Genomic DNA, 6,875 nt, shown 5'->3' with positions numbered 1-6,875 from the left:
GTGCAGTTAGCTTTGTCCAAGACTTCACTGCCAACTTGGCTCACTTATTTTTGTTTTCAAACCAGACTAGAATTCTTATGAAGCTTTGACTGCAGTACTGCTTCTTCAGTTCTTTCACCACCTCGTTCTAAGCCCATTCTGTTTTTCTGGATTGTTTTGAAATGTTTCATCTGCCTAACCCCAGATAGCTGGTAAGCACTTTGCTCAAGTTCACTTTAACCTGAGGAGTTTATGACACTCAACTGACTTGGCATTTATGCTGTGCTCACTGCAGTTCAGTGTGCACTGAAAGTGAAACCAGCGACAAAATCCCTGAACTGCGGCTTGACAATTCATTTTAAAAATTTCTCTTTAAACCTACCTTACAGCAGTCCCTATTGCAGAACAGGTTCACCACCATCAGAGGGTTGTTTTATTTTTTCATATTCTGGACAGTTAATGAATACATCTGTTTTTTAGAATTCAGATGTTCACAGATATGGGAGATGGATTTACATCTGCAAAAAAGAACCAGCTTTAGAAAACACTGAAACCACCTTGCATGATTCTTGCTGTTTGTAAACACCCAAACATACACCACTTATTTGAACAAAGGCAATATCCAAATGCAAATTGAATGAATTGTACTGTTTCTTTTTAGGAAAAGAATGTATTTATTCCCCATGTGAAATGGAGTTTTTCTCTCTGTCTAGTCATGAAACATCAATTTAAATTTGTATAATGCATTCTAACATTCACATATTTACATACAGAGCCTCAGACTTCTTTCAGACACCTGTGTTGTTTGAATAAACGTGCCTCCTTGCTGACATGGCTGTTTGTGGGCTGCAATGCAGGCCAGAGGAGACAGGTTAAGAATGCTGCTAAGAAAAGCAGTAGAGGCAGAAGGAGCTGCAGCACTGGCAAACTATAGTCCCAAGCTGAGAATCTGACAACTTTACAAACAATGCTGCATCTAAGCCACGTGGGGGATGACAGACCACTTATGCCATCCCACAGTCACTCTATCAGCCTAGAGGAATATTCGTTCTTTCAAAAATTCACTGGGAAAGAATCCAAGAGTCTGAACCTTGTGACCACTTCCTACAAACGGTCCTGGATGATGGCAGCATCCCTACAGCCACCCAAACACAGGCTGTACAACATGCCCGTTCACAGTGGACACGTGCAGTGGGTGGTAAGCTGTGTTCTGAAAGGTCTCCATCCACAGCTCACAGCTACCTAGCTTCATAAGTCACTGGCACAACATATTCATGTTCAAAATGCTCCGAGGTATCAGTGAATGAGTGAATTAAAAGACGTTCTCAGGAAAAGCAGTAAGTATACACACACAGTCATAGTGGAAGTTTGATCATGGCCAGTACAGCAGTGTATCTGAATCAAAGGGGAGATATTTTCTTTTTGAAAGGGCTCCATTTCTTAACAAAGCAACAACATCACAGGTGTTTTGTGAATATTCTTACAACAACTGTGATTAATATATCCTGCTGGATGTTAGCGGGGTACTAGGTTAGAAATCAGGGGGCTCTCACCTGGGTTCCTCTGACATGGCCCTGAGACATATCCAGGATTTTCCAAGAGCAACTAACACTGGATAGCCAGCTTGCAAAATAGTGCCTGATCCTGAGTTCTGGCAGGAAGAGAAAACAGCTCTGTGTGAGATGAGATGCCAAGCTACAGCTACCCCAAACCATGGGTCAGTTTGGCATACTTAAGGTTTACCAGCTTATATCCTGATTTCCTGAACTGTAACAACAATTCCTTGTAAAGAATTCTGAGGCTGCAACATGGAAATAGCTATTAAAGAGGCTTTTTTCTTTCTTTTTTTTTTTTTTTTGACATTTTCTATTTCTGCTGCTCTGGTGTTTGATTACATTTGAGACATGGGAATATACAAAAGCACATGCTTATTGTGGTGCGTTGTTTACAAGGTCATTCTCATGCATGCCTGCTCCCTCGCTCCCACATAGAGCCACGCTCCCATTACTGTTAACATTTCTAAGGCAAGGAGATGTGCTGGTTTATGGACCATCTGTCAAGCAGTGCTGGGGCACCGTATATTGATGCCATGTTTGTAGCTATCTCTTATTTGAAACAAAGTTCAGTTCAAAGCATTTCCAAGTACAGAAAGGGGAGAAAAAAGATGTTAATGTGTTTAGATTACATTAAAGTTTTAAGATTAACTAAAAGAAAGGGAGAAAAAAAGTCTGCTAATGGGTAGAGCTCAGTGGAGAGGCATTATTATATTACTTCTAATGCACATAAAGCATCTCCTATTAAAAAGGGATGGCAGTTTTACATCCTATTAAATATATCAAAGCTGTACTTCAATTACAAATCCTTTCATATGCATGTTTTAACAAATATGTCTTTGATAATAGAGTGCAGCAGTAGCTTTTTAAATGCTAAACAAGATCCTTACAATACAGCTCAAAGATAGAAAAGTACCAGAAGAAGGAAGGCCTATTTGGCAGGGAAGGGAAGGGATGTATTTCAATATTTTCATTTCCTTTGTAGCTCACAAGACAGAGTTTACAAACCATTCCAGTGTGTGTAGTAGGACGCAGATAATATAGCACAACCTGCAGACTGTATACTGAAGGAGTTTGGCAGGATGCTATTGTTTTTTCCACATCATTATCTTTGAAAACAAGCTGTGTGCTAATAATGCTAGGAACAACAGAAATAAAAGCAAGCTATGCTTGGTTGAGACCTGCCTCGGAAAACGTGCAATCTCAACCAGGCTCCCCCAAAAGTAACTTCCCTAAAGAGAGGAGAATCTGTGTGCCCAGAAGAGGCCACGAGGTGATGATGCACATGGTCCTGGCCAACGAACAACTCTTCTGCAAGCCACCAAATCCTGATGCTGCCCTAAGAAAACCCAGCAAGTGAAACAGTGCTCTGCTTGAGGCAGCATGGCATTGTCTGACCCAGGGGGAATCGCAGCATTAGAAGGATCAAAGCAAACCAAAGAGGGACCTAACATGACCCTGAATTCAAGTGAACAAGCCCCTTCTGTCCCTACAAACAGTTACGAGGGCTGGGCAGTGCACTCCAGAGCTCCTCCTAGGTTTTCTTTTTTTAAGCAGCCTGCCTCTGTCATCACTTTCCTATATCTGGACCCCTGGTAGCAGAGGGTTAGCACTGCAGAACTGAGCCTTCAAGACACTGGAGTTCAGCTCCCTGTTTCTAATCCTGCCTACCCCCAGTCTTACAATTATGCAAAACCCAAGCTCCCTTCTTGCTCAGGGTGGACCGGAGTCACAACATTAATTAGATCAGGCAGCAGGCTGCCACAAGCCAAGCTCCATTTGCACGGATCAGATATTATTGACATCTGGTAAGGGAATGAGCCCCTGCCTATGGAAATGCATATGAACCCACAATTAGCTTTTTCAGTTTCCTGATGAATTAATTAAATAGAGGTTCATAAATCTTAAAAAGAAGGCAAAAGATTTGATAATAATAAAGAGCAATAATAAATTCTGCTTAGCCTTTTGTCCCCATGCTGGTTTTTTTTGGTTTTTTTTTTTTGGTTATGGAGATATGGAAAGCTGTAGGGATTTAGTAAATTAAGTCACTTAGCTAGGAAATAATGATGAGCAGTACCACTGTAGTGCCGTAACTCTGATGTTGGCAGTCCCAAGCACCAGGGCTGTCACAGCACTCAACGCTGCCAGGCCTTGCTTTGCCTGTCCCCCGCTGCCCTTGCTGGGCAGGAGCTGTAGTGTCCAGCTCTGCTGGGGCTCTGAAGAGCGAGGGAGGTATCATGCATGGTCTGGTTCCTCTTCAGCAGAAGGGAAAGCTGGGTCCAGCCTCCTTCCTTCCCTTTCCCAGAGTAGCACTAAAGCATCCACAGGGAGCATGACAAAACCCACTGGCACTGCACGTGCCCTACACACCGCTTCTCGGGCAAGCAAGGTTCACAGGACAGCTACCGTCCACCTCGGCCTGCAGGAAAGATGTCACCCAAAGGAAATGCTGCCTCCCTTTGTCTCTGGGCCAAATCCTCTGGGTGCTATAGATCAGTATCACACCATGGAAGTCAATATTACAGATTCCAGCTGGTTAAATTGGCTTCAATCCACTCAGTCAATGAATCAGATGCTCAGCAGGTGATATACAGTGTTTGACTTGCCTAAGCAATCATTATGTCCGGAGACTCAGAGATCTATTCTGGAGTCTAAGCAAACAAGATAAAATGTGTTCCTCTCTTGGCCTCATATATATCATTTCACATTACAAAGATTTCTTGGGTTGGACGCATCAGCATTACTTCCAGCAGCTCCTGGTGCTGAAAACTGACAGTACTTAATAGTTGTGTTTATTTGTGCTGATTTTTTTTTCCAGCTGCCTCTATTAGCACAATGGCTAAATGAAAATTCAAATCACTATGGTGATTAGCTACAAATATTGCTTTTTGCAATGGGTTTGGTGTCCCAAGCAAACAAAGGACCATTCTTCAGTGCACTGCAGACAGCACGACTGTGTACCTCACAGATGTTTTAGTTCAATCAGCTTTTCATTACTGGACTAAACATAACTTGTGCTACAGCTGAGAGAAACGAGTGACCTGGGACAGGAAACAAAGGTTTCCTTACCTGGCACACCGTATTTCCTCTCCTGCAGACATTGATTACCGAGGGGCTGGTTACTGAATGAGGTCCTGCTTAGCATGAGTGTGGCTGGAACAAGTCCCGTATAATTAAAGAAAGGAACAAATGATCTGTCCAAAAATTTAGTTACTATCCCATAACATTGTAATTCACAGCCAGGTGCTCCTTCTGCAGCTTTTGTGCAAAGATAGGGAAAAAAAAACCAGCTGAAAGCTTTCAAATTATGCACAAAAGGAAGGAGTTGTTTCTAGAGCTAAGGAGACACTGGGAAAACACTGCTGTCTCCTGAAGCAGGAGCTAAGGCATCTTCCATCAGGTGTGAAACCTACCTCTAGGACAACAGCAGCTGGGGAAGGCACAGGCTCCTCAAGAACTGGAACACGTCTGCGGAAGAGAAGACGCAGAGCTGACCACGTAACAGTTTGCAGGTTTGCAAAAGGTTCTTGTGGAGAGGAACGGCAGAGCCCATTCCCTGTGTGCACAATGAGCAGGGCAAGTAGTCATGGCTGAGGGAAATTTGGATTAGACACATTCTAAACATCAGAGAATAATTGCTGCAGTTCTTCTATAGCTTATTTCTGAGGCTTGACAAATGCATCGGACAAGGCAAAGGTGGAGCTGATGTTGCTTTGAGGACCAAGACATCAGGTGAACTCTTAAAGGTACCCTCCTGTCCAATTTTCTATGTTAGCTTTGATTGTAATCTAGTAATTCATTGGTAGGGCCTTGGCCCTAGGAAATCCCAAACCTTGCATCCAGAAAGAATGGAAATCACTAGTAAGCAAGCATCTGGACCACTTCTCTGTTGGTTTTCTCATGAAGCACAGTATTTGTTCAAAGTACGGAAGAAAGGGGCAAAAAGCAAGCACTTAAGAGCATCCTTAATTGTATCAATTGAAATCTGTGGTGCTCGAGCACATCCTTATGTGCTTTGCTAGGCTGGAGATGTAATTTTTAAGGCATGAAGCTGGAATACTGGAAGTAGAGAGGCAACCCTGCACGGAGAACAGGACCATTGCAGGGCTTCGAGATAACCCAAGAAGAAGAACAGCAAATTAAAAGCAACGAAGTATTTTAAAAACCAAACTAATAGTAAGGAGAGTTTTAAATACATAGCCCTTGACTGCAACACTATGGGAGAGGAGAAAAGGACTTTCCCAGGATTATTTCCCATGAAAAACCAAGAAAGATACGGTCTATTCCCAGTTTTGTCAGTAGCTTGCTGTGATGCTGTGCAAATCATTGCCTCTTTTTTTGCCTGTTTCCCCACTGTCTGTCTATATTGACTGTGCAAAGAAGAGCATGATCAAATCAATAAATGAAGTATCTGAACTACCTGGGAGGGCACAGCACAGGGCAGCAGCCCAGCCTAGACCTGGTCCACGGGAGTATTATGAGGGTCCCACCCATAATAAGATTTCTTAATAAAAATTCTGGCAACACAACCGATGTTTCAGTATCAAGAGAAAACCGTGGCTACAGTAAAGACCTTCTCAATGCTTCAAGGTCTAAGCAGTCTCAAATACCTTTTTCTAACTCCCCCTTGTCTCATAGCCCGTAACAGTAAGGAAGTGAAAAGGAAAAGACATGATCAATAATTAAAAGGCTGGAAATGAACAAATGGAATGAATTGCTCCAAAAAGGGTGAGGAAAGAAACCTGAGAAATATCATCTATCTTTATCTCTCAGTCTGGCAGAAGATTTGCAAACCATCTTTAAAAAGAGAGATTCTGAGGTTACATATTCACTGGTTCAGGTTTCTGAGAAATGCAGGGTTTTTTGTTGTTGTTTTTTTTTTTTCTTTTTACATTATGCTTTCTCATTTTATGACACTTCTCAGACTTGAATCACTCACAGCAGATGGCTCCATGAATACTGGATATTTCCATAAATAATGACAGATTTCCCTTCAGTCTCCCCACCCTCCTCCACTCCACATGCCCAAGTCTTTTGTGTGCTATCTACAGATCCACATTCAAATTCCGGTCAGCAAACAAGCCCATCTAGTACCATTGTCATTCCTGCAAGCCCAGTAGAATCGGTAAAACAATGAACTCATCATCACATCTGATTCAAGAGCGTTTTTTCCAAGCAGTCCTTAGATAGAAGGGAAAAGCTACATGGCATTTAATGGAATTGAATGCTTTGACGAATAACACTGGAGAGCCACTGCAGACAGCATCCTGGTGCTGTGCGGCACTGGGGGATAACAGGAGATCACCGGTGAGCCAGGTTACCTGCGCACTGACTTTCTGCTCG

The 6,875-nt window shown here is 42.7% G+C and overlaps 1 long non-coding RNA gene across 15 annotated transcripts in view; it reads right to left on the bottom strand.

Annotated features, from left to right (window-relative positions):
- Positions 1–6,875, bottom strand: part of LOC308194127 — a 155,761-nt gene that overhangs the window by 7,415 nt on the left and 141,471 nt on the right. For 14 of the 15 annotated variants that reach the window (XR_013950292.1, XR_013950293.1, XR_013950294.1 and 11 more), the window contains 3 exons: positions 4,946–5,000; positions 1,533–1,630; positions 362–497 (listed from right to left, as the gene is read on the bottom strand). This is a non-coding gene — a long non-coding RNA (uncharacterized lncRNA). The remainder of the gene's footprint in view (positions 1–361; positions 498–1,532; positions 1,631–4,945; positions 5,001–6,875) is intronic. The other variant, XR_013950304.1, reaches the window with a different exon arrangement.

Source organism: Anser brachyrhynchus (genome assembly GCF_964034855.1).
Source record: "Anser brachyrhynchus genome assembly, chromosome: 4".
Taxonomy (NCBI): Eukaryota; Metazoa; Chordata; class Aves; order Anseriformes; family Anatidae; genus Anser; species Anser brachyrhynchus.
The sequence above is the reverse complement of the archived record's forward strand: the minus strand, read 5'-3'. Positions and strand labels throughout refer to the sequence as shown.